The sequence below is a fragment of the Epargyreus clarus genome, unplaced genomic scaffold (assembly GCF_041222505.1).
Source record: "Epargyreus clarus isolate Ecla_fem2 unplaced genomic scaffold, WU_Ecla_fem_2.2 ptg000009l, whole genome shotgun sequence".
In the NCBI taxonomy this organism is placed as follows: Eukaryota; Metazoa; Arthropoda; class Insecta; order Lepidoptera; family Hesperiidae; genus Epargyreus; species Epargyreus clarus.
The window spans coordinates 2,416,247-2,439,531 of NW_027332217.1; the positions used below are offsets into that span (position 1 = coordinate 2,416,247).

The 23,285-nt window shown below is 32.5% G+C and overlaps 1 protein-coding gene and 1 long non-coding RNA gene across 5 annotated transcripts in view; one reads left to right on the forward strand and one right to left on the reverse strand.

Annotated features, from left to right (window-relative positions):
• rols (zinc-RING finger and ankyrin repeat domain-containing protein rolling pebbles) overlaps positions 1–23,285 on the reverse strand; it is a 218,870-nt gene that overhangs the window by 72,552 nt on the left and 123,033 nt on the right. The gene's annotated exons all lie outside the window — the stretch shown is intronic.
• LOC140744758 (uncharacterized) lies at positions 13,290–14,261 on the forward strand. The gene is made up of 2 exons (XR_012102583.1): positions 13,290–13,890; positions 14,120–14,261. It is a non-coding gene; the product is annotated as an uncharacterized LOC140744758 (long non-coding RNA).

Genomic DNA, 23,285 nt, shown 5'->3' on the forward strand with positions numbered 1-23,285 from the left:
GTTATTTGTCAAGAATTAAAAAAATAAATGATAAATCCTTTAGTGGCTGCATTCAATTTGAAGGCGGTGAAGTATCTTTCTATTTTACTTATCAAAGAGTTAAAGTAATAAAGTATGTATTTAATGAGCAACAGTTGATTACCGTCAGCTTCTGCTCGTTACCTTCCTCTCCTAGCTATTAGATTTGAATAAAAGTAAACTTATACTGACTTATAGATTAGGTAACTATGTTATAAGTCAGCAGCTTATATAAGCTAGTAGCTTATTCATGCGATATAATCCTACAGTTTACACCTTGCATCTGAATATAATTTTATTATTATTGTATAAGAGATATAAGAGGTAGTGTATCTGAAATTTAAGTGCCTTTTTACAATGTCTCATTTCCCTTATATCATTTTAATTATTATGAGAATTTATATTATTTCCCTTATATCTTATTTTATTATATTAGATCAGTAAATGCACTTGAAGTTCATCTGTTGGTAAGTGGTTACTGTTGTCTATGGACATCAGTGTTTAATAGTTTAAAAGTCTAACCTTTGATGGATTATGGATTCGTTTTTATCTAAGGACTAAAATATAACGCCTCTTGTGTGTTACTTATACAGTCCCTAGCCCAAAAGATACGTCGCTACCCCAGAGGACAAAATTACACCACCACCACCACCATCACGTACGCACCAGACGGTGCGGTAAGCAATAAGCTCACCTGGGCGGAGCCCGACGGGGCAATGCGCTAAGAGGACTCCGGTTGCGTTCCTTTGGAGATCCCGGAGTCCTCTACGCAGCGCTGAGGACGGCCACCGGGGGGGTTTTAGTGCGGTAAGAGTCCCACATAACCCTGTGTCGCTCCCAAGGCATCGGGTACCTTTTGAAGGTTTCCCCCTCGTCAACAAAAAAAAAAAAAAGAGGACAAAATTGGAACACTTATTGCCCCACTCAAAAAATATAACAATGTGACAATATTCACTTACGAGTATGAAAGATTATTTTCGTACAAGTTTAGTTTAAAATTATGTGTCACACACAAGCTTATCTATCTGTCTAAGTGTGTATTTCTCGAATCACGGTCTGAGTCAAGAGCGGGGCTATAAACTTGAGAGAACGCTCGAACAAAAACGCGTTACTACAACTTGCATTCCATGCAACTTGTGATACACGGGCGTGGGGAACGAATAGCTAAATTACAATGGTTTTCGGGTATAAACGTTTTGTCCCGACATCAAGTAGTGGCTAACATGTAGGGGGGCACCAAGTAGTGGCTACCATGTATCAGCTTAATCCACTCCCGATACACTAGAAGCCATATTTCTTTTAGCTTTTTTTTATTAAATTGGCGTAATACACAAGCGCATTTTCAACCTGATATAGAGATGAAGCCGAATTACGCGTTCATGATCATTAAAAACACTTTGTGTATTTGAAAAAACTGTATTTCAAGTGCTACGAAGTCAAGTAAAATACATGTACAGTCAGAAGTTAACACAGATAATAGAATAAGTAAGTCTCAACTCTACATGAAAAGTTTGACCTCACAAACAGCATTAGCTTTAAAAGAATGTGAATTACTTATAATATTTCGTCGTGGATACGGATTCAAAATTACAAAAGCATCTTAAATATGCGCTCATAATTTCTTATCAATATACACAACTATCATCGTTTTAAACACACTATTGCAACAAATGTTTGCTATTCTCTTAATCCGTATGTCCGTGCCACAAACCAAACCTACACTGTATGGCATTACATTTATAATATCGCGAACGTTTTTCCCGTATCACGTTACTCTAGATCCACGTCCTGTCCTCGGTAACCCTCTGTTTCTTCAGACAAAAAGATGTATTTTAGTATCACGCTTATCTTGAGTATGACGTGTTTAATAACAGGAACTCTGTTGGACTGGTTTCACTGTACGCGAGTAACGAGAAAATGTAATATTGAAGGAATTTATGGTCGTGATATCGTGGTTGGTGTCAGCAGATTTTGTTTAAGGAACTGATGAAGAAATATGTCAGACTTTTCCATCTATTTGGTCGCTGCAGTCTATAGGCATATAAATAACGTAAACATAACATACTCAAGGACCAAGTTTCATAATTGTTTGATCTATTTAATAGCTTTCTATAGTTCACTTTTCAAAGTTCCCAGACTTGCAGATTTCGATTGGTCCTGAGGTATCGAGCGGTTTCTAGTTATCTTCTAGTAGTCATTAGTGCATCGAATTTTGAACATGCTTGCATTGCTTTTGACCAACCGTGGGCTCCAAAATTTTTACATTTTTTTATCTTCAATGCGTTTATTTTGCTTACCTTAAAATCAAAAAATATTATACCATTAACTTTTGGAAATAAGTCTGTGTTTACCAGTTGGATATTAAAGCGATTACAGGTACTTTATATCGCTTATCTCCCACAGTGAGACCCGTAAAATATCTGTCTACTCCTTCCATTATGCTGTCCTTAAGTTAAAGTTACGATAAAATATATTGAGGATTAATTTCAAGCCCGTTTCGGCGGATGGCAAGAGATATAAAAATACATACTGACAGACTTACGGTTTTCCGTGTTTTGCGGGCGCCTGATATAGTATGACATTTCATATGCAGTAATTTTGAATTTTAATTTAGTGGCGATAAGAATATAATTAGAAATTAAACGAACTTACCTAAGTGAAGTTCCAATTTCAATTGTACGAACTGCATAGTCTCGAAATGATAATGTTGACATGTAGTACACCGCCAGTCGTCAGCCTTGTGTCACGTATATTCAGAGCTAAAAACCTCGAATTCAAATAATTTAAAACAATATCCAACCTACTTATAGCGCCCCCTACCGGTAAATGTCATTAAGTTTAGAGATCCTGGGGTCAAGATGTAAGTTCATTAGCTCGATTATTTTACAACATAGATGATATTATGGGTAATACTTATCGTATATAAGTATGGGTGGGTGGGTTATAATATCATTTCGAGACTATGCAGTTCGTACAATTGAAATTGGAACTTCACTTAGGTAAGTTCGTTTAATTTCTAATTGTACTTCACTGCATAGTCTCTTCAATGATAATGTTGACATGTAGATGTTTAGAGATTTGTAAAATAACGAGTCTATTAAACAAGATACAAAAACATTTAAATCCTATTATTTTTAAAATTCCTAATTTAATATATCTATTTAAATATTAATTACAGTTATCAAGTATACGTTTGATGTAACGTCTCTACTACAAAATTGAACTTAGATCTGATCCATTCAGCTATCCATCTAAGAGGGTCTTAACTGACACTCATATGTTTAGACGTCAGCGTAGCAGCGTGGTAAAGCGTGCTCTCTAATGGTATGTATTGTAAAAAATGATATATCAATGCCATCATCCTCCGTGGTTGGTAAAATCTAGAAACTGTCGTCTGGGAGGTCACTGTATTATAAGATTACATAAAAGAAATAAACTTATTCTTGTAACTCTCAAGTGTTACTAGGCCTATCTAGGTAATTTTATTAAGGATGTGCTGGACAAATACTATGATTACTATGAAATAATGGTAATACTAGATTGTTTGAACACTGGTTATAGTAAGGTTTAAATTCATGTGGCAATTTAATATACAATATCTTCCGCCAAGCAATTTGGTTAATATACAATAATGTTATTATTATGTTTATGTATACTTTTTAGAAGTCTCGACTCAGATGTAGGCGAATCGGTAGTAATAATGGCATTCACGGGCTTACACCAAGTGAACGTCATAATATATACGATATCTAATGTTTTTATATATTACTTATATATATATATATATTACTCATATATTATTATTGTTTTTTTTTTTTTTTTTTTACTATATGAGTAATTACAATAACCAAAAAAAGTAAATAGTATTTAGTATCTTCATCTCCACCAAATAATATATAATATTTTACACTTACGAGTAACTCGCTAAAAATATTTATACATCAGATGTAACTATCCCAACTAATAGCATACTTGGGATATGGAGGATAGAAAACCTAAATATGCATTTTAAGAACAAAAATAATTCTAGATATATATATATATCAAAATGAAAAGAATATTGTAACCAGTCTACAGATAGATCTAGTTATTTACACTGTTTAGGCCAAAATATTATAAGCACCAGCATCACGTTTTCATTATTGCGTCTAACATTGCTTGTAGAGCAACAAAATCTTGAGATTCGTGTATAGAAACGAAACGCTCCTCGAGGAAGCGAGTAACCTACAGGGTAAAGCGTTGACGAAAAACAAATGGATCTAGATCTTATTTTTTTTTTTTTTTTTTTTTTTTAAATTCATATGGGACCCAAAATGCAACCCTTCCAAAACGAAAGGTTTATTTTTTTTTTTTTTTTTAATACTATTTTTTAGGAGTGTCTGGACCAGTCTGATACTACCACAAACTCCCCAACCGTTCAGAGATAATCTTTAACAACAATTATTTTATTAGAAATAAAATGAATATTTCCATTTAAATAGTATAACCTTAGTCATGACATGTAAGTCATACTTCTTGTAGGTTTCCTAGTAAATAAATCTATTTAAAAACCTTCAAAGTGTTAATTCGCAATGTATAATCTTGATTTAGTGATAGCAAATTCATTCTGAAATTATTGAATGTATTAGGGAAATAAAAACATTTTTTGGGTATTTAATAAACCCAATATGTGCCTTGATATTACGGTTAAATGTGGGTATTAAACACCATGTTGTTTCTATATGAAATAACTGTGGAGTTGCCTACACGTATTAGGGTTTCACCGTGTTGAAGATGATTATTGAAAAAATATCTTTAAGCACAAGTAACGCTGCATTTAACTTTAAATAGTTGATCGGATTTGTTATTTAAATCAAATAACAAAAATACCGAGAATAATGACCATATGTTACATAACTGATTGTGTCCCGATAATAAAAATAATATGACAACTACCACCTGTAATTATATCTATCTGTAAGAGGGATAGTATTTTGATAAACATTATTAAAATTGTTATATATATATATACATATCTTTGCATTTATTATAATTTTTATTTTCTAATATTATTATTATATATATTTTTTTTTATTTTTTTTTTTTTTTTTTCTTTTTATTTCACCCTTGTGTTGATTTTTAATCTTTTATCTAATGGTAAAGCAATTTGATTTTTTATTTATTTATTCCTTGTATAATACAATGAACAACCTTAACAGTTGTATTATTTCCAATTATCAAACTATCTTTTAAGTAACCAATAAATCCTAAAGAATGATATAGCTTATTATGTCTATGATCCTAAATTACTAAGTGTCGTTATTGTTCCTTGTCCAATATTATGACATTTCAAATAGGAACTATGTTATATAAATATATAACTGACACAATGTCCCTAGATCTTAATCAGTTATGTAGGGTCTTGTATCTTTTAAAAGGTTAGTAAAAACATAAATATAGTGTTCTGCTCAAACCAAAGGAAAGAACTTGAAATGCATAGAATTTCCTTTTAACCATAGACATGTAAACACTGTTTAAGGTAATCATGAATTAGTATCCAAATATGCATTCTTGAAAACAATAGTAAGTAGTGAGTGGAATGCCAGGCTTTATTTAAAGCTCAAGATTAAGACCAAGATATTCAATATAAACCAACATCACCATCATCAGGTGTTGGTAAAGTAAAAATATTGTAAAAAATTGGTTAAGAGTAAACAATATGTTACCACTGATGTGAGAAGTCTTTCTATACACATACCGAGTATATTTTGAAAAAAAATCTTCATTCCTTGAAAATAATGAGTTTAAGTGTTTATACAAATAGACTCTTAAAGCTAACCACTTGCAAAACTTGGGTCAATAGTTATTTGTTACAACTGGTCTTTAAAATTATAATTATAATCGACCACATTATTAACCACTCACCTAAAAATCTGTTGTGATTGAAGATTTATTCCAAAGGAAACTTCGATCAAGCCTTTCTGTGATACAGGTATTTGTGCATGAGGCTTGTTGTAAGTCAGATAATGACCCTATTTGGTATGAGTATCTCAAACTTTTGGATGAAGTTTATCATAGGATGAAGTGTAAATATCTTCGTTATATTTGTTATTATAAAATATTGTACTATATATATATATGAATTGAACAATCATTGTTTCTTAAACCATTTTGCCGATCATTTGTTCCAGTACTTGTACTATGAAATTTCTTCTTATTATTTATTATACATAATAAATGACCAGCACCAGTAATAAGATAATTGATAGCAAATTATCTTTATAAAGGCAAATAATTTAAAATTATTAAGAAACAATCATGTCAAATGCTCGAGAGCAGTAAGCATTCGCCTGATGTGGCATGGCTTTTGACTCTTTACAGCTACAATAGTAACTGCGACTTGTGCAACTTTTAAAGTCTAATCATGTGTTATCCGTCCCACAGTTTCCTAGAGGCTAGTGTTCTTCCTTTAAACTATTTTTTCTATCTAGATAGATAGATAGTCCCTTTAGTAAATTACTCTTTAATATGCTGATCTACCTAGATACCAAATTCTTATGAATGGTTAAACCAAATTTAGGTTCCTCTAGAGTATTACAAAAGGATATAAATTGTCATCTCTATATCCTGTATCATGTACATTATTAATCTGAATGATTCTTCAATAAAATGTTCATTCATTAAAATCATTACACCCAATCGATGGTAATAGTTGTGTCTATCTACTGATTATTAGTATTTTGTTATATGGGTTATTTACCCGATGTGAAGGACATCATACACTATTAGAATGGGTGAATATCCGTTGTATCCGTCTACTTAATAGTAGTATCTTATTATAGTTGTTATATAGGCAAATATCCAATATGTAAGGGTCCCTTATTTGAACGGATGAACATTAGGTATATTCTACTCAATAGTAGATTATTTTATGTGAGTAAATACTCAATATAAACAGGTTAGTACCCATGAACGGGGCTAAATAGCACCCTATTTCTTGTAATGTAGGTAAATATCCAATATGTAAGGGTCATAACCTTATTTGAACGGGTGAATACCTATTAGGTATATTCTACTCAATAGTAGATTCTTTTATGTGAGTAAATACTCAGTATAAACGGGTTAGTACCCATGCACGGGGCTAAATAGCACCCTATTTCTATGTTCATAGCTTTATATAAGCGAGATTTATATAAGGATTTAAATAAGCGAGATCACCTAAATAGGTGACAAGCTTAGTTAATGAACATAAGACGTCAAATTCCTTGCTACAGAACAATATGGTAATCTAAAAATCCTTTGCTTGGAAAAATATATATGTAAAAATTTACCTTGTCATTCCTCATTAACATATAAGATTATCATCTTATCTTTAATAAATGAAAATAATACATTTTCAATTTGCGACTGCATTCGTAATGGCCGCCTAGTACAAGTCTTCAGAATAATTTCGTCAAATTTCTTTATTTTCCATTGTAACTTTTCTGCACAATATATCACACCTACGTCTTTTATAAATTATTAATTGAAATATTTGTTATAAATTAACAATTTTTACGATAAATTACTTATTTTATTTCTTATTTTGAAAAATCATAAATGTACACAGGCTGCACGAAAAACGATAATGACATTTACCGGTAGGGGGCGCTATAAGTAGGTTGGATATTGTTTTAAATTATTTGAATTCGAGGTTTTTAGCTCTGAATATACGTGACACAAGGCTGACGACTGGCGGTGTACTACATGTCAACATTATCATTGAAGAGACTATGCAGTGAAGTACAATTAAAGTAAACGTGGAAGTAACATTAATTTTCCTAATTAATTTATTATGTGTTTCTTGACAGATTTTTATTATACGGTTTACGCAGGTCTTATAAGCAAACGAAGTTTAGAAAAAAATGAATTTTTCGATGTGGTTGTAGTCATTTCACATTTCAACGGAGTTCTTTAGTTTACTTCTTTAGGATTAAATCTTGAAGTCGTGTCGCACTAAATATCCATAATAGTTCATTTTACAAATAAGCTTGTACATATGATAGTTATAACCACATCAATATATTTTGACTGTATGATTAAATTAAATAACAAAAAATGAACAATGAAAAATAATTTATTTATTTTACCAGTAGGTAAATTGATAACGAAAACAATAAATTTGTTTGTCATGATCCCTCAATGAACTTAATAAATCCAATGAATAAATACGTGAGCGCAGATAATATGAGAATCATTAATGAATGGACATCAACACATCATTAATGATGTTCTTCATTATCCAGTGCCGGAAATGTTTCTTTCGTTGTCGGCTGTTCGAATTTCGAATGATACAAATAGCGACGACTTTCTCATATCGATATTTCGCTACATGAGTGTTTGAGTTGACTAAATTAATATCCAATGATTGATAGTTATAATTATTGCTTTACATTAAACTTCACATTTCTTTAGGTATTTACTGTTACAATCATTTAATAGTATTATATACAAATTACACAATTGTTTCTGGGCCTCTCGAGGTTATAAATGCGGCATAGTCCGGGCCAAAATGCTAGTCCGCTCTGAAGTTGTTGCGAGCAAGTGTAGTCATGCAATTTGTTATGACGACGCAATTCATGTCTATATTCAGAGCGGACTAGCAGATTTACGCGGGCTATACGTAGGTATAGTATAGTATAGTATATAGTAGGTATAGTATATTTAAGTAGTTAAATAGGTTTGAAATTAGGAGGATTGTTTCTCGCTACTTTTTGATACTTCATGGCAAGAAAAAAACGTGCTAAACGTGTTGGAATAATTATTTTACAAAGAAGTGATACTCAAACGAATAATTTTCAAAAGTTTTCAATACAAAATCAATGAATGGGTTTCACTCAAAAAACTTGCCCACAATTTGGTGCAGGTACATAATATAGATCCAATATCAAAACGTTATTTCGATATCAAGAACTCGATATGATAAATAACGAGCTGTCACTTAATTATATCGATCTGGACACGAGCCTTTTCACTTTCGTTCATGTCAATTGGTTGACGAGACAGAAATCTGTGGACGTTTTCGACTTTTTGCCCATATCGGCCATTCACTCTTTAATACTTTTAATTGCGATTATTTCTTTCAATGCTCTTTGTCGGCAGTTATAAATGACATTTTGTTTTTGATAATGTGTCGATTTAAATCTTGGATAGTCAGTTCAATTCGAAAAATATCTGACTAAAAGTACATTCATTCATTAGCTCTTGGAAGCGTAAAGGTCTCGAAAATAAGGTGTAATACTTTAACCACTGGTTCGGATAATTAAGACAGGTATCATATTTCTGAAAAATATCTTCAATAGCTACAATCCCTCTTCTCCTAAGCCGGCTCTACAGAAGTTAGACGACTTTTATGGTGTTGCAAATGCTTGTAGGTGATAGTAGGTTTTAATAACTGCAGTGTTAAATTCTACTGTGTTCCGCTTGGGAGGACGTGGGGAGATTCCTTATTCCTTAATCCTCAGGGATACCAACGTATCTGTCGCCAACCTCTGGTAGAAATCTAATCTTATTTCGGATTGACTGCAAATATCCATCAGTAACAGCCACTTACAATCAGGCAGAATATGCTCAGATGATAACTCAATAAAATAAAAAGGCAAGGTTTAATTAAGAACAAAACCACTTGACACTACATTCCATTAACCCTCATAATTCTAAGTAACAAGCATATGTACCTTACAAAACGTTTGTAACCCGACAAGTGTCAATTACGTGAACAGACGTGCACTCTCGTACGTAGTGATTTGTGGCTGGAATGGCTCGAAATTGCTGGTACTCACAAATGCTGGTTGGTTGGAGCTGTTTGAAATTTGATTGAATTGATGGTTTGTTTTGTAAGCTGGGTTACATTTTAAAAGATTTATCAAAGCTCAGTTTGAGCTTTGAGTTAGGATTTCTTCTTTTAAAAAATCTTCGTTGAGGACTATTTTTTAAAGTTAATAATTCTTAAAATGGTGTAAAGTGTATTAACTGGCACTTGATGTGGGGTTCGCACTTCAGTATTCTTAAACGGATCAGGGAATCTTCATGAGTAACAGTGATAAATATTTATTGGATTGCGGGGCACCAACGCAACACCAATACATCTATTCAGACCTTTTAACAGCAATTTTAAATGTTACAGTATTCTAGATCCAGGCGTTTTTGACTGACCTCAGGTAGGGCTCCAATTCTGAGAATTTGAAGTTACAGATGTCCATATTATCCATAACTTTCCATTAAGAAGACTACACTTCGCTACTTCGATTTCACAAGAACCTTACCGTTTTGTAATACAAGTAAGTACGATGCAACAGATAATTTTCGAGTTTCCATGAAAAATGGTATTGCAATTCATTTCAATTATCCTGAGGCCAACCGAACAATTTCTGTATGAAATATCCGACATAATAGGCCGTAATCATCTTACCGAGAATGTAAAGATTTCACTTATATTGAAAAATGTTTTGTTTGCAAAAATTCCGCTAAAGCTACTTATGAAGCGCTTGAAGCGATTGGTGGTATGAGCTAATTTGTTAAGACGTATGTAAGTAATGGTGAAGGAGGCAGGATTTCATTTCGAAATAGCTTAATCTTCTCCGTTTCATTAGAGTAACTTATATACCTAGTACGTAACTTATGTGTGTGTAACTTTTGGGTATTTCCAATTTTCAACTGCGATTTTTACGTGGTAATATTAAAGTGGATTTTTTCAGTATACATAAATAAAATATATTTTTACGTCACTTTTGTAAAATAAAATGAAATATGAATTAAAATTAAAACGCGTAGGTACATAGCAGTACGTTTTTATACGTCTAGTTCTACATTAGGATTCCTTGAGTCAGGGATTATATAGGAACACATAATTTCGAACTTCGAAATCCCCAGTACCATAAAATAATTCATCATTTAGATGACTATCTGGCCGGGGATCGAACATGACTCTATCGTCATAGTCGTAGAACAAAGACGGATCTGACATAAATGCGAAATTCACTTTTTATAATATTTGGATAACATATTGTCTAAATATTATTACTGCATTACAGAAATTATTCTATGTATTTTAGTTTTCAAATGAATCAGTCGGTATGGTCGGTCGGACGGATTTGAAATACGCTCATAGTAAAATAACGTTTGTGAATAACTAAAAAGGCTGCCCTGTAAATTTTGGTATTTGTTAAATCCGACTGTGTTCTACGACTATGACGCTATCTGTTTTAAATCGATATGACAACCACTTCTTCTGTTACAGCTTAATAACGTAACTTAATATAATTTATCATAATGAACAATGATAATGATAACATGATAACATTGATAATAAGAGATTGCCAGGATAATTCCCGTAATAGAACCCCTCTTCCCGGTGCCCTAAATAGGATAATTTCTAATTGCGTGACGAAATTGGTCATATCCCGACAGCAGAGGCGTAGATTATCCTTAGTGGACCTTAACACATGATTATAGCATTTCGTAATAGGGTTATATTAAGCTCAGAATATAGGGCAGGAACATTATGAGCCCGTGTACCTAAATGGGCTTGAAAAGTATCCCAACTTGTCCTTAAGGTGTTTTGTGTAGAGGCATTTTTATTATTGTAATTTTAAAAAGCAAATGTGATTTTTTTTTGTTACATTATCACTACTTAACTAGATAATCTAATCATTAAATTTTGTTCACATATTTTCAGGGCTTCAGAAAAGGGCATAAGGTACCTTTTATCCTCAAAAAATGTATCGTTCCCGAAGGATAAACAAGAACATTTTTTTGATTAATGAGTTTTATTACGATATTATTTTGTTAATTTAATCTTAAACTGGCTGTAAAGTTTATGTAGGCAAAGTAATATTAATGGAAGGCTTAGGCTTATCAAGATTTATTTAGAACAACGTAGTAAACCTTAAGCTTTTTCAACGTTTTAAAGAATAAAAATATTTTTTAAGATTAAATAAAATTTAAGAAATAAATAAAGAATATAATTTTTGTGTTTGTGTTTTTTTCTTTCAAATTCCAATATTTGCCCAAATTTTTCAGCTAAAGATTTAGTTTTTTTAACTTAATTTTTTGCTTACAGTTCATTACATAAAAAATAAATAAAAAGGAATAATTTTGAATAATTAATGAAGTAAAAGTATATGACAACCACTATGGGACTTTCACCTTTAACAAGTTGAAAGTCCAGTTAAGTGGCTGCTTAATATCTTCGTTTATCATACTACTATGTTAACTACTTGGAACTACAGAAATTGTTATTATTAATTTGTAAACACCTTATAATGTGCACGGTGCTCATGTCTATGGAATTATAGAGAAACTTCCAAAAGTTTTTAAATAGGTAATTAATTTTAAGGAAATTCGAGATTTTCTACAGTAGCGTTTTATACGATAGATATATAAAACAAAAAGTAAAAAAAATATATGTTTCTGTATTACGAGTCATCTTATATATAAAATTCTCGTGTCACAATGTTAGTTACCGTACTCCTCCGAAACGGCTTTACCGATTTTCACCAAATTTTATATGCATACTACTAAACCTCTAAGTGTTGACATGTGTAACACCTGTAAAGGTAGCATTTAATTGAACTGTATGTATCTTATTGACCTATTGTACTAAATGCTTTACACAATAAAATAAATAAATAAATAAAATAACCTACCTACTGAAAGGTCTGAGAATCGACTACTACTATCTATTTTTCATACCCCTAAGTGATATAGGCCAGTGCCGAAGCCTTTAAAAATGGTAAAAAATGAAAAAAAATTACAATAGAATGAAACCCATTGGAAAAGGAGGGGAATATGATCAAAATGAAAGGAAAAATAAATTACGGTCGATCCGAGTTCGGGAAGTGGGAGGGGGTGAGCTTTTAAGGGTAAAAAATGGTTTATCTAGATTTCCGGCTAATCTACACGTCCTATGTGAAAAAGTTCAATGGCAAAGTTGTAGGTAATAAAAAGATCTACAACTTTTGTATTTGCAATTTTTTCACATAACCTCAAAATTTGGGTGAAAAATTCAAAAAACCAAGTTTTTGGTTTTTTATTTATATCTTTTTCAAAAAAAATTTATTTTATACGAAATTTGGTGAAAACTTACCTTATTATGTCCCAAATACACTGTAATTTATTTGATTAAAAATATTTATTTTTTCGCCTTATTTTCACTTAATATCAAAAAAGCATCCTAATTTTCAATCGAAAATTCTGACGTCAAAATATCATCTTTTTTAAAAAAGTTTGGGGGCTTTTTGTTCGTTGAAATATCTACTTTCTGATGGTGTAAAAAAATATACATAACTATAGGAAATGTTCTCAGAAAATGCAAAAAATTGAAAAAAACCCAAATTCGAAAAAAAAATTTATATCATTATGTACAATTTTGAGGTATTTATTAAAATTTACACTTTAATTACTCAAAAAACGTAAGATTTCATGTTTTATTGATAAATGAAAAAGTTGCAAATTAAAATATACTTCAATAATTAACAAACAAATAAGTTAATAAAGTTAATATTTAATAAGACATCTACAATATTTTGAAAAAGTTGTAGAATCTTATTTAAATAATATTTGTAGATGTCTATTTACTGCTGTTTTAAGATAATTTATATACCTGAGTGACCTTCGGTAAATTTTAGCCCATTGTAAGTTATTTCATAGAGAAGTGGGGACGGACCTAGGAGGGTCTGGGCCTTACTACATACCTGCTATTTCGTAGCAGCTGTAAAAACCGTTAGCCAGTATTCGAGATACAGAGCAGTGTACAACATCGTTTTTAAAAATACACGTGCAGGCTCAGTTACTCTAAGTGAATTGTGAGAAATTTACTTTATTCAAAAAATCGTTTGGAATCTACATAGCAAGGTAAATACAATCTGTATTTTAATCTATATTAATCAACTTTAAAATAAAATAAGTAATATTTTCTTTCATAAATAGTATGTTTAACATAACATAACCTAAAAAATTAAAATTGAATGATATTTTAGTACAAGAATAAAAAATAGTAATTTCGTTTATTTTATACAAACAAATTTAGTTATACTCATGATAAAACTTTGAAGGCATTATTAATTTAATTTTGTTTTTTCAGATTATCAGTATGGATGGATCTGTTTGTATAATCTGCAATTAGTCAGATGACAAGCAAGTGTATGAAATAAAAAAAATCAGCTTTGAATCGTTATAGTGGAGTCTAGCAAGAAGAGAATCGACAATAAATACAATTGGGTTTTTTTCAATTTTTTGCATTTTCTGAGAACATTTCCTATAGTAATGTATATTTTTTTTACACCATCAGAAAGTAGATATTTCAACGAACAAAAAGCCCCCAAACTTTTTGAAAAAAGCTGATATTTTGACGTCAGAATTTTCGATTGAAAATTAGGGTGCTTTTTTAATATTAAGTGAAAATAAGGCGAAAAAATAAATATTTTTAATCAAATAAATTACAGTGTATTTGGGACATAATAAGGTAAGTTTTCACCAAATTTCGTAAAGAAAAATTTTTTTTTGAATAAGATATAAATAAAAAACCAAAAACTTGGTTTTTTGAATTTTTCACCCAAAGGAGAATGCCCATTCTTGGTACTGATTTTTCTCATGCGTCAAAATAAAAGTAATATTAAAATTATTTTTTGATTTTTTTACATAATTTGTCGATCAGAATAGTTTCTTTGAACAGGGAATTCCATTTAAGATATAATAAGACGAAATGTTGATTGTTTTTCTTAAAAATTAAAATGGCGGAATTTTATACTCGGAAATCAATAAGATCTATTAGTGTTTTGACTGATGATTTTTCTCATGCATCAAAATGAAAGTAATATTAATATTATTTTTTGATTTTTTTACATAGTTTCTCGATCAGAATAGGTTCTTTGAACAAGGGGGTTACATTTAAGATAAAATAAGACGAAATGTTGATTGTTGTTCTTAAAAATTAAAATGGCAGTATGTTATACTCGGAATTCATTATTTTGGGTTTTTAGGATTATTTTAGGTTTTTTTACCTACTACCTTTAAAAGTAAATGGAATATGTTAATCGAACTACATTATAGGTACCTACTCTCAGTTAAAACCGACCATCAATCTATCGTCGGATATTTTCGATTTTGAGGTTATGTAACATTTCGGTAAATAACTTCAGAACCCGGGTGCTGATCTAAAAAATAATTATTGGTCGTAGTATTTGGTTAATTATACATCGTCCACAACAAGTTTCAATTTGATGCAACTCTGGACGGCGGTTCATACTTTCATGGGCATTGTCCTTTTGAGGTTATGTGAAAAAATTGCAAATACAAAAGTTGTAGATCTTTTTATTACCTACAACTTTGCCATTGAACTTTTTCGCATAGGACGTGTAGTTTAGCCGGAAATCAAGATAAACCATTTTTTACCCTTAAAAACTCACCCCCTCCCACTTCCCGAACTCGGATCGACCGTAATTTATTTTTCCTTTCATTTTGATCATATTCCCCTCCTTTTCCAATGGGTTTCATTCTATTGTAATTTTTTTTGGTTTCAAAAATTATCGACCCTGGTCTAATAAGGGTTGTTCACCCTTAACATTTTTTTATTTATATGGCAATACAACGTTTGCCGGCTCAGCTTGTAATGATATAACATCTTAATTTGTGACATCATCTAACATAAACGTGAATTTTTATTTTCACATAATTGTAAAGTTTAAAATATTTTATTCTTATTCGTAAGAAATAAGTATATGCCATCAAAAACAATGCTTGTAAAAAGATCCAAGTCTCGCCATTCAGTTCTTCTACCGTAAAAAGTTTTGAGATCTATGTAAAACCAAGCCGGTAAATGTATGCAGTCCCTACTTAAGGGACCTTCTGTCTTAAGGTATTATCTCACTATCTAACCTAACAACATCTCATGGGACCATACCAATATTAAAAATCTTTTATGTTCTAAATAAATTAACGTGGCAATCGTACTGCAAGTCACATTGTGTTTTCATCTTATCATATCGCATCACACAGGTAACATTAGTACGATTGCCACGTCGATTTATTTAGAACATAAAAGATTTTTAATATTGGTATGGTCCCATGAGATGTTGTTAGGTTAGATAGTGAGATAATACCTTAAGACAGAAGGTCCCTTAAGTAGGGACTGCATACATTTACCGGCTTGGTTTTACATAGATCTCAAAACTTTTTACGGTAGAAGAACTGAATGGCGAGACTTGGATCTTTTTACAAGCATTGTTTTTGATGGCATCTCATTCCTTTTTGTAGATATTTCTACTCTTTTCCTTTCCGGTACCTTCTACTAGTTGAATCTCAACAACAGATTTTTTAAAGCCAATTAAATTTTTGTAGTTAGTCTTTGTAGTTATGTAAATAATCTTGCCATTCATCATCACTTTCATTCGAACATGACAATAAATTAAATCAAAAAAAGTTACTATTTTGACAACTGAAATTATTCCCATTGTCCTCAGGAAAAAACATCTCTACTGATTGTGATTTATTTATTTATTTATTTATAGTGATTTAACGTGTCTTCGTATTAAATAATCGACATCCCTTACTTTCTTCTGAATATCCGACAAAAATCATTGGTAATCTTTCACTGACTTCGTCGGACTCCGGTTTTTTATATAAACCACAGTATTTACTGCTCTTGCTCAAATTCGGTTCAATTTATAATATACTTCTGACTTCTGAAATGAAATTAAATGAAATGTTTATTTAATAATGATAACATTCGTTTTAAACTTCTCGCATTTACAATAATAGTTCTGTTAGCTGTTTCAACCACAACAATTTGTTTAGGGGTATATAGCATCGCCTTCTGATGTAGAATTCCATTTGTTGATAAGAAAATATTGAAAGCTCTATTACAAAATTTCGTTCATCCATCTGATCTCATACCTACATTTGTTCGACTTGCTAGTTCCCATTTCAACACTTTATATTTTTGAAATTTCGTAAATACTCACTCTTATATTTGAGAAAATAAACATGTGTCATTCGTGAATAATAGTCGATAAATAATAACATGTACCTTGAACCGTTGAGTGAAGTAGCTTCCATGGGACCACATGAATCTGTATGTACGATCTCCAGTATATCGTTCGTTCGCGTTCAGAGGTTTGGAAATGGTTTCTTACTAGTCGTCATATCCGTCGTAATGTTCACATCATCAAGCCCGGTCATAATATTCTTATATTCCGGATTAATATGGGCTAGTCTTCTATGCCAATATTTATTTGACATTGTCAAATATCATATCGGTGATTTGACAAATTGTTTAAATTTATATATACCATGTACGTTGTGGCCAGTTGCGATGATGTTATCCATAGAGTTACTAATAGTGCAACCGTTTTTCAAGAAATTAACAGTAAATCCTTTTTCAATAAGTTTACTCACCGCTAACAAATTCATACTAAAATTATTAGTCTGCATTTGTCTTTTGCATTCAACTGTAGTTATTTTTAGAATTATTATTTGCAGAGTATATTAATAATACATATTTTCAGCTAGACTATATTTTTATTCACTTCTATTTAAAACTTAACTCACCGTACAATATAATTTTATATATAGCTATTATAGATTACAAATAATTTATATTAAAAAGGTTTCTTATAATAGTTTCCACGTTTTTTCCGGGTAGGTATTACCACAAAATAAAAACTAACAGAAGTCAATCTTCATACAAAGTGGGCTGGAGTAACGCACACATAGACACCACTTACCGACTAGTTATCTCGGGGGGACTCGACTCGACTCGTCAGTTCATTTTTACACGCATTTGTAACTGTTTTGTGCAAGCAATGGAGCAAAAAAATACCCTAATTGTGCAATGGACGGTTGTTTAAATTCAACATTAAACTGTGGATTTTCGTTTTTTTTATAGCTATCAATTATCAAGCCACTAGGAGCTGATATTTTTGGTGATCATGGCAAGAATATGTTATAAAGTGGCTATCTAAGCTCGATTTATATAACAGTTTCCTATTTCGAATCACTTGAAATGAATATAACTAAATTTTTGTAATATTGCGTTGAAATGTTAGGTACCTAATATTACGTAAGTTGAAAACATGATTTTTTGTTCGTATATATATTGGTTTGTCTTTAATGCCATTTGGTAGGTTTAGGTCTAAAACGGATAGGGCAAAAGGAATTGTGTAATTAGGGTAATCCTTTTAGAAGTTATTAGGGATTTTCCATTGTGAACATTGTAAATTTTTATATGTAAGCTTATTTTCATAGACATTTATTTATGCGCAATAAGGCCGAAATTTGCCTAAACACTTGTTTCCTTGGAAACAAACTTATTATTATTTTATAATACGGTGACAGTTGCTTTACCTCACGACAGTTATTGTATTTTGTGTATGTTGCCGTTAGATTGTAGAATACGTTAGCATACACATTAACTAGGCAGTCTTAAGATTAGCTAGAAAATATGCAGATTAACTATGTAGTTAAAATTTGAAACATCTTTTCAGACTTGTTCTTAGGACTAAAACACATGCCTTTTTACGACACGACGACGTAGTGTGATACATAGCGACATCGTGCCGCAAAGCGATATTGTTTCGTGAAAATATACAAAGTTTGTCGTAAATTCATGACACGACGACGCATCATAGCATGCATGGGTCGACGTCAAGGGGTAAAAATTGATACAATCTTCGTTTTGTACTTTAGGTAATGGACAAGCTAATCTGCGTTTTAACTGATTTAGGCACATTAGCCGTAACATCTAGTTTTCTTCTTATGACATTTGTCAGAAATTCGGAATGTTTTTGATATTATATAACTTTTTAGGGTTCCATACCCAAAGAGTAAAAACGGAACCCTATTTCTAAGCTGTCCGTTTGTCTGTCTGACATAGAGCTCTATTTCTGGATCCTTAATAGATAGAAACTTAAATTTTTTTACGGCATATTTATAATGGTGGCCGCTTTAACAACAAGTAATAAAAGTAAAAAGAAAAACTTTCAAATAAAGGAGAGTTGCCATACAAAGACCTTCTTTTTCTTTATGAAGAGGAGGAAACCTTCAAAAGGTACTCAACGACGTGGGAGTGACGCCGGGTTATGTGGGACTTTAGCCGCACTAAAATCCTTCGGTGGCCGTCCTCAACGTTTGTCGGAGAACTCCGGGATCTCCGACTGAACGCAACCGAAGTCCTCTAAGCGCGATGCCTCGATCGAGCTCTGCGTTGGGAGAACAGTTTTCGCTCCTCCTAAACTATCCGGTGTTTTTTTTTTTTTTATAATGTAAGAGTAGCAGACGAGCATGCAGTCCACCTGATGGTAAGTGGCTACTGCCGCCCATGGACATCTGTAATCAACCCCAGATAAGATAAAATATTCCTACCTGAGGTCGGCCACGGATGCGCCGCTACCCCTGAGGACTAAGCTGAAACGCCTCGGAAAAGTCTGTCTCCCTTACCACACCCTTCAACCGGAACACAGCAACTCCTAACACTGCTGTTATTAGGTAGAAATAGGTGTGGCGTTGGTGCCACCGGAGTCGAACCACAAAGGGTTCTATCACCTTCAAACACTTTGTTCACGACGGTATGCGACTACACATACCGCCGTCCTTCCCGCGGACACTTATTGGACGGTTCGAGCTCCCTCTTGCCACTCCCAACTCCGGAAGCCCCCTTTTAGTCGCTTTTTACGACAGGCACGGGATATCGAAGCCCTTTTTTAGTCCAGGAACTACAGGGACAAATATATAAGGACCTGCTATTTTTTGGCGTTTTTCATTTTATCTATTGAACCGTAATAGATGTTACAGTTGAAATGTTCACAATGCATTATATGGCTGCTATAATATCAATTAGTAAAAATAAAAATAAAATAAACAAATGTTTTTGTGGTACGGAACCCTCAGTGTACGAGTTCGATTCGCACTTCACCCATTATTTGAATTGAATTTAAATTGAAGTTGGAATTGAAAACGTCTTTTGTCTCGAGAATAAAAACAATTGACGTCGCCTATAATAGTAGGGGAGCCCAAGACGGGATTTCGAGAGTGACTCGAACGCGGCAGATTAAGATATGGGAGATACCTTACATCCTATAGAGTATCTTAAACTATCCATTTGGGGGGTTCAACCAGGGAAGTCCATCAGACTATTAATAAAAAAATGTATTATCTATAGTAGCTTAATTACATTCTGAAAACAATAAATTTATAATCTGATGATTTGAGGGCGGCGTTAGGGAGTAATAAGGTTGCAAAAAAATCTATACCTGGACATACTCGAGTGCGGTAATTTTTTTAATATAAAGGAAATAATGCTAGAAAATATGCACTATCTGATAGCGCCATTTATTAGCTTGGATCCCTGGAAAGTAATGGTGTATAACAAACTAAAGGAAAAGGCAAATTTTATGGAAAATACATTATTCTTCATACATTCTCATTCTATTTTTTTTTCAAATCGTCAGTATAGAAAACCCCTCCACTAAATCGTCAGATGAAGGGTTATGATAAGTAAAACATCAGTTGGAATTTCCTGTATAATAATCTTATCCTGTATAATAATCTTCGAAGAGTCACTGACAGTCTTTCGAATCGAATCGTCAGTTTTTCGAATGGGCGACTCATCTGAGGTAGCTTCATATCCCCTTTGAAAATCTAATGCGCTGGTTACTTTTTTTTCCATTTTTACCTCTCGTATGACTATCCCAAACCAGCAGATAAACATATTTCCGGCATCAGAGATATATACTCTATCACTAACCTGCCGCGCCTTGAGTATGTCTGACTCTGCTTTTAACATCTTTCGAATCATCTAGACACTATTCCCACGGTGAATCGAAAAATATCACACAACCTTTTCTTCACTCTAACGTGTAATCTACACAATCGTATAGGACCTATCGGCGCTCGAGTTTCTACCCATTTAACATCATCGGCTCCCCTACTACTCTTACATTTCGCGGACAGAAACACAGATTCATTAACGGCAAATGTAACTTTGTCATCCTATATAACTTATATAGGATACAAAGTTATTTAATGTAGTTGGTGTATCTAGATAACTGGACAGAAATTGCAAAATATTTTAGTTTTCCCATGAGTTATATACTAAACACTAATTGTATTCTCAATTTCAACCTTCTATGTCTGCTAGAAGTGCCTTAAAGTTTTGATGATCGGTCAGTCAGTCAGTGAGTGAGTGACAAAATTACGAACTTTGACTACTTGTAATTCTTAAACTACTGGTTCAAATTTAATGAAATTTGAAATATACCGTGTCTACACAATGCTTGCTTGGCTCCTGAAAATTCAAGCTTCTAGCTTCATATGCAACGAAGTTACAGGGGGTCGAAAATGGGCCGAATTGCTTCGAGAAAAGTATGCTACGGCCGTGCCGCTTTTTTTGGCTTTGGCTCGACTTGGCGGAGGCACTGCCGTGCCTCCAGATAAAATGCATTTTTATAATAACTATAAATATTAACAAAACAGTTTCGATCTCAAAATTTGAAAATAATTTTGTGTAAACCCGGAATCGAATCTAGAACGGAGCTAACGATAATATCAGTGCCACAACGCCAATCACTCCAACCGGTTTTGCATATTAACACCAACAACTTCACACCTAATAAGGACCCAATAAACTGGGTTTGAAGCCATTTGAGATAATGTACTGCTTCCCGTATCGTCATATTAAGGCAGTAAGGAGATCTAGGTTTGTTAGAAAATCGCTATTTTTATCACTACCTTATTAAGAAAAATGATTGTCAACAGATCTTTGTAAGCCTTTGAAGCCAATTATATGCAACTGAATACATGTTTATTTTTTTATAATTTTCTACTAGGTTTGTTCACAATCTCGCATAAGCGAGATAGCCTATCCGCTCTGTGGTATTAAATTTTTAATTTATTATTTTACATAATAATATACATACTTGATTTGAAAGCCCGGTTTATGTTGATCGACATGTGTGACAGCGCGTACTACAAACAAACAGCTGAGCCTTAAGTCTCATTGATCCGAACTTGTACGTTCAATGTGATTATATTTTTTGAAAGTATAAAATATCCAACCAAATAAGTTAGGCAATTTGCGCTTGATTTGTGAATGGACAAATTTAATTTAAAAAAAATGTTTGTAAATCACTAAATTGTCGATGTGATGACATGTGAACTCGTAAAAAATAAAGAGTACGTACTTAGGTGGCAAAACTTAGTTCGACATTTAATTTCTCTTTTCTCTTTCTATGAATTCAATAAAATTGTTTAAATGCAGTACAATACCAACCCTCGCACCAGCGGAGCAGTATTCCAAATCCCTCCCAAATTTGTCACCGGTGTTCACTTACCTGAAACAACAAAACGATTATTAAACAACAGGCCGAAAGTACAGAGCATAAATAATCTCACACAAAGCCAAAAATAACCGACCGAACGAACGAATCACACGATCATAATTTTGATTTAAACGACATTTTATCAAACGGACTTAATGCTAATAATTTTATTGTAAGGTAAGAAATGTATAAGGACTCACTAGGTCCGATTTATGAGTCCTAAATCATCAACACAAAATAAACAGACAGGTACACATGAGAATTCTTTGATGCTTTTTTGGGTTCGACCAATTTGGTCATATTGGTTCCTTTGATACTCGTACATTCTTTTGGTTATGTCTTTGGTTGTTTAGAGAGGTAACCGTGTTTAACCTTTTGATGTAGGTACATGAAAGGTGTGGATGGATTTTAGAGAAGTTAAAATTATATCAAACAGCACAAAAAAATAAATAAAAAAGACAAAGAATAAATAAGAGGGAAAAGCAGAAAATAATTATATAGACAGAAATGTTTAAATAATATATAACAGGAAAGAAATAAGTAACGACGGACTGGGAGATATGAGACCAACAACAAGATGTAATAGGTAAAGGGAAGAACGACTTTAGTGATTGGGGCAGAATAAGCACGACAAATAATGACATGAATGAAATAAATTAAGAGGGAGAGAGTGAAGAGTAGAGCGAAGTAAATATGAGGGATAAAGGAAAGGAGGCATTTCGCGAAAAAAAAAGAAAAAATAACGAAGGAAGGAATCATTGAAAGAAACAGAGCGAGTTCAACAGGCAAGATAAAACTTTGTAAATTGCAAGAAGTCAAAAGAACCAACGTTTCTCGTTATGATTTTAAGACAACTTTAGAGTAACTCGTGCTCGCTCGCCTTGATGGCATCGTGACGAGGAATGGTGTTAATCTACAATGTTTGCTCGTGTGCAA